We start from the raw sequence: 6,000 nt of genomic DNA on the forward strand, positions 1-6,000 counted from the left end.
ATAAAGAAAGCTGACTGCCAAAGAATTGATGCTCTTGAACTGTGGTGTTGGAGAAGACTCTTAAGAGTCCCTTGGACTGCAAGGAGATCTAGCCAGTCCATCCTAAAGGAAATCAGTCCTGAATATTCTTTGGAAGGACTGATGCTGAAGCTGAAACTCTAATACTTTGGCCACACTGGCCTGCTCCATCATCTACAAAAATACCAAACTCCTTGGTATTGGGAAAACTGGATATGCACATGCAAAAGAATGAAATCAGACCCTATTCTCACCATATACAAAAATAACATTTGCATCTTTAATCCATTCTGAGTTAAGACCTAAAACTACAAAGCTCCTGGAGGAAGACATAGGAGGAAAATTTCATGACATTGGATTTGGCAATGACTTCTTGGATATGACACCAAAACACAGGCAACAAAAGCAAATATGTACAAAATGGACTACATCAGACTTCTGTGCATCAAAGGAAACAAGAGTGAAAAGGCAACCTATTGGGGGGACAGGGGACTTGCAAGTCATATGTCTGATAAGAGGATTAATATCCTGGCCACTCCTAACACTTGCTCTGTTTCGGGTTCCCGGCCACGCTGATCTTGCTGAATGATCATGCCCAGTACAAACCCTTTCACCTGGCCTCAGGCAGCCAGAGCCCTCCAGGCCCATAAAGCTCAGGCCAGTTCCCAACCACCTGCATAATCTCAAGGGTAAAGGGAGCCCACTACCTGAAAACTCCTCTGATGTGGCAGATTTAAACTGGTGACACTCAGTCCTCATTTGGACATGCTGCCTGATGGAGTCCTGGGCTTCTCCAGCATAGTTCCCAGTGTGTCCTACTGGAGGATACTCTGGCTAGCCTGCCCAGCCACACCCTGCTAAGACCAGATTCCTCTAGCTCTACCTTTAGAGGGAATATGCGTATTTGTGTAGGTTAGGGTTTGGAATTAGGCAGATGACTTACATCCTTAAGAGCCCACTCCATTGACCTGCACCTCCTAACACCTGCCTTGTTCCAGATTCCTGGCTGTCACTGAGTTGGTTGTATGGAACTCCACCTGGCCCCTAGCTCAGTCAAAGCACCCTGCCTGAAAGGTTCTCTTTCCATTCAGATTTGAACAGCCAATAACAAAACCTATGGTGAGAGTGAAACAGCACAGCTTTATTCAGTGGCCAGAGAATGGACAGGTGGGAAGCTAATTCAGAAATCAACTTCTCAACTCAACGTGGGTTGAGACACCACATTTATGGTGGGCCAGGGTAAAAGAGAGGGAATTGAGTAAAGAGAGGGAGGACTATTCGTGACTCATCTGAGAACAGGAATGTGGTTTGCTCAGAATTGGAACAACATTCCATTTTAGTCCTTGTGTGGATTCTTCCAGGGCTTCCAGGTCTGTGGTGCTCTATCTGGCCAGTCCCAGAGGCTGAAAGTTCAGCTTCTCTGTACGCCAGTGTCGAATTGAATCTCTGAGACAGGGTTATGAGTGAAGTAGAAAAGGATAGCTTTATTACTTTGCCAAGCAAAGGGAACCACAGCAGACTACCGCCCTCAAAACTCTGAGTCCCAACTTGGAGAAAACGGTGAGAAATTTTATAGTAATTGTTCAAAGAGGGCGTGGTCAGCTCACGGACATTCTTCTGATGGGTTGGTGGTGAGTTAAGTAGGAGCATAATCAACCTTCAGGTCCAACTGGCCTGGGGTCTACATGCTTGTGGACAGCATAGCAACATTAATTGTTAATCTCCCACCTGGAGGGGTTTTCAGTATCTGCAGTATAGCTCAAAGATATTGTGTATATCCGGAGAAGGCAATGGCACCCCGCTCCAGTACTCTTGCCTGGAGAATCCCAGGGATGGGGGAGCCTGGTAGGCTGCGGTCCATGGGGTCACACAGAGTCTGACACAACTGAAGTGACTTAGCAGTAGCAGCATTGTGTATATCCCTTGATGTGGAAAGAGGACCTTGCCCCAGGGATGTTCTTGACAGTCTGTTGTCTCTCATCCCCTCCCTTCCCTAATTAACAACTGCTTGAATCCGCCCATTGGAACTCAGGGAAGGTCTGGGAGGCTGAATGAAGGCTGTTTCCTGTAATCCAAAAAACAGGGGACACATAAGGCCTTCTGCCCAGGAGCCCCACAGGGCCCTGCATAGTATCATCCCCACCACCTGCACAGCCTCCAGGATGAAGCCCACGCCCTAAAGATCATTATGAGGTGGCAGCCTTAAACTGGTGAGAGTCAGCCCCCATTTGGGACTTGGTGCCTGACGGGTTCCAGGCCTTTCTAGCAACCAGAGCTCCCAGGTGTCTCTTGACTGAATGATACTCTAACCAGTCTGCCCAGTCCTTCCCTCCCAAGGCAGCAATCATCTGGAAATCTGTCTTCTGAGGGAATATCCCAATTGGGTAGATTAGGGTTTTGGATTATGTATATGCCTTGATCCCTAAAATGCTGCTCACATTGACCTGTCTCTCCAGACCCTTGCCCTCTTCTAGATCCCTGGCCACCTTGAGCTTCACCTCACATACCTGTGCAATATGCACCTCTTCAGCAGGGATTGGGCAGCCTGGGCCCTCACAAGTATTGCTGAGGAGGTGGAGAATTTGGAACCCTGTGCACTGTTGGTGGGAATGTAAATTGGTGCAGCCACTATGGAAAACAGTATGGAGGTTCCTCAAAAAAGAAAAAAAAAATTAAAGATAGAATTACCATATGATCCAGCTATCCCACTTTTGGTTTTATATCTAAAATAACTGAGAGCAAGATCTCCAAATGATATTTGCACACGCATGTTCACAGCTGCACTATTCACAGTAGCCAAGAGGTAGAGAAACCCAAACATCCACTGATGGATGAACGGATAAAGAAAATGTGGTATATTATATATACTTTTTAAAAAAGTATTAGTGTTTTTAGAAAAAGGAACTCTGATATGTGCTACAACATGGATGAACTTTCAGGATATTGTGTTAAGTGAAATAAGCCAGTCACAATAAGACATCGTATTATTACACTTATATGAGTTATCTAAAGTAGCAAAATGCATGGAAACAAAGTTGAGTTTTCACTGCCAGGGGCTCGAGAGAGGGAAAACTGGGGAGTTGTTCAATGGGTGCAGAGTTTGAGTTTTTCATGAAAAATTTCTAGAGATCTGTTGCACAATAAAGTAAATGTAGTTAACACTACAGAACTATACAGTATAAAATGGTTAAGATGATGAATTTTATATCATGCATTTTCTACCACAATTTAAAAATGCCAAATTTTCCTGCCTAATAATCTTTGCTCCTGCTATTCTCTCAGCCTGGAATACTCTTCTCTTGCTTTACGCATGACTGGTTTCTCTTGCAGATCGTGACTGCAGCCATGAAATTAAAAGACGCTTACTCCTTGGAAGGAAAGTTATGTCCAACCTAGATAGCATATTGAAAAGCAGAGACATCACTCTGCCAACAAAGGTCCATCTAGTCAAGGCTATGGTTTTTCCTGTGGTCATGTATGGATGTGAGAGTTGGACTGTGAAGAAGGCTGAGCGCCGAAGAATTGATGCTTTTGAACTGTGGTGTTGGAGAAGACTCTTGAGAGTCCCTTGGACTGCAAGGAGATCCAACCAGTCCATCTGAAGGAGATCAGCCCTGGGATTTCTTTGGAAGGAATGATGCTTAAGCTGAAACTCCAGTACTTTGACCACCTCATGCGAAGAGTTGACTCATTAGAAAAGACTCTGATGCTGGGAGAGATTGGGAGCAGGAGGAGAAGGGGACAACAGAGGATGAGATGGCTGAATAGCATCACTGATTCGATGGCTGTGAGTCTGGGTGAACTCCGGGAGTTGGTGATGGACAGGGAGGCCTGGCGTGCTGCGATTCATGGGGTCGCAAAGAGTCAGACACGACTGAGCGACTGAACTGAACTGAACTAACTCTCTTGACAACCCTAACTTTTAAAATAGGTCCCCTTCATTCTCAGCCACTTGTTTATTCTTTTCAAAACAAGTGTCCTTTTACATCACGTTAGGTGATTATGTAACTTATTTCTGCTTGTCTTTCTTGCTGTATTATAAAATCTGAAGACAGCAACTGTGTCTGTATTTAAACCACTGCACCTAGTTTAGCAACAGAGACAACAGATGTTCAATATACTTTTTCGGAATGAAAAATGAGTTACAAATGAGTCTATGTAAACTGGGAGTAATAACATTTGCCTCATGGGGTTGCATGATAATTGGGTGCATAATGTATATGGCATAGGGGCTGATACTTAATAAGAACTCAGCCTGTATTTTCAGGGAAGGATATTTTCATTGTACTATGCCAGGGACCAGCCCCGGCTGATCCAGGGTATTCGAAGGGGAGACGGCTTAGGCGACTATTTAAATATTCATCAAAGATATAAAGAGTAATAGAATGAGGATAGCTCAGTAGGAAAATTCAGTGGAGAAAAGAGGCTGAGTAGCTTGGTTTACGCGGGAGACCAATAAAACTTCAAGACAAGAAGTTTGCACCACTTACGTAGGCCGCAGGCGTCCTTCCGTTCTCCCGAAGGAGAGGAGACACTGAGGCCTCCCCAGTCGGATCTTAGAAGCCCAGGCATAATTAGTAAGCATGGCGGGTTCCACGCTCCAGATGGAGACTCAGCCAGAGTGAGAGAGAGAGAGACATGGGGAGACCAGTATTTTGAGAAACTGATCCCAATTCTTTATTTTCCATGGTCTACTTTTATACACTGAGATGTTATGCAAAAGTCATGTGGGGTCAGCAGTCCTGACTTTTATCAAAGTCAGGTGCTTCATACAAATGTATACAGAGGTCTTAAGGGTGTTACATCATCTTCTGGCCAGGGGGGCCTGCTGACAATTTATGACCCTCTCCTTGTGACAGCGGTCAGTCAACCAGGACACTTATTTCTCCAGGGGTGATTATTCTTAAAACAGACACCACCCAAATAAAGTTACATTCCTATAGGGTGAGGGTATAGTGGGTTTTAGTTAAGGAAAGAATTTACTTAGCCTAAGGTCTAATGTGATTAATATCAAAGGTTAATACTTATTTCTTCTATATATTCATTAATGTGTGTAAGGGCAGGGGATGCGGAGTCTTAGCAACAAACATTGGCTCAACAAATGAAAAACCCTTCACCAATACAATTTCTAATCAGCCCATTATACTTATACTAATAGTTTTCTAACTTTTCTAAGGAACCTGTTTTTAGAAGGTTTAAAGCATCTCGTGCCTCTCACGGTTGGGAGGCTGTGAGCAATCACATGTGGCCGGACAAGCCTGTCAGACAGGCTAGAGAACCTTCAGAGGAGTTTGTAGGTTAAAACACTCTTGTCACGCCCAGGAGTTTTGATTAATTGGAGCTCTAGGTTAACTCCTTCTCCGAAAGAGGTGGTGAGGGACAGCCCCCCGTAAAGTCAGAGGTGTAGGGGAGAGCACAAAGTAGTAAAGTAGGCAGGCTCTGGTTATGGGGGTAGATGCTCGAGAATTTCCAGGGGGACTCCTGAGGCTCGATCCCGCCTTTGAGTATGTCGAGCCTCCTTCCTCATGACCTTTGTCATGGGCGGAGTGCCTCACGCCGGCCCCCAACAGTACTAGACTCCAGGATTCTCAGGAATGGTGCAAGGACTCTGGGCAAGGCAGAGCTATGAGCATGTTAATAAGAAGTATTCTAATCAGGAGGGGCAACGTTCTGTGCCTGGGTGTATAAGAGCAGAAACAGTTGTTTATTCTTTGCTCAGAAACTTTTCTGTACCCAGTGCCATCCACTCTGCAGGAGAGGATGAAATACTTAAAGCATGAGTTCCAAACTGGGGGACCCTTGATGACCCACGGATAAAATTCAAGGGTCTGTGAATTTGGATGGGAAAGAAATTACACCTTTATTTTCCCTGGTGGCTCAGAGGTTAAAGCGTCTGCCTGCAATGCAGGAGACCTGGGTTCGATCCCTGGGTCGGGAAGATCCCCTGAAGGAAATGGCAACCCACTCCAATATTCTTGCCTG

Source organism: Bos mutus, chromosome 16, assembly GCF_027580195.1.
Source record: "Bos mutus isolate GX-2022 chromosome 16, NWIPB_WYAK_1.1, whole genome shotgun sequence".
Lineage (NCBI taxonomy): Eukaryota > Metazoa > Chordata > Mammalia > Artiodactyla > Bovidae > Bos > Bos mutus.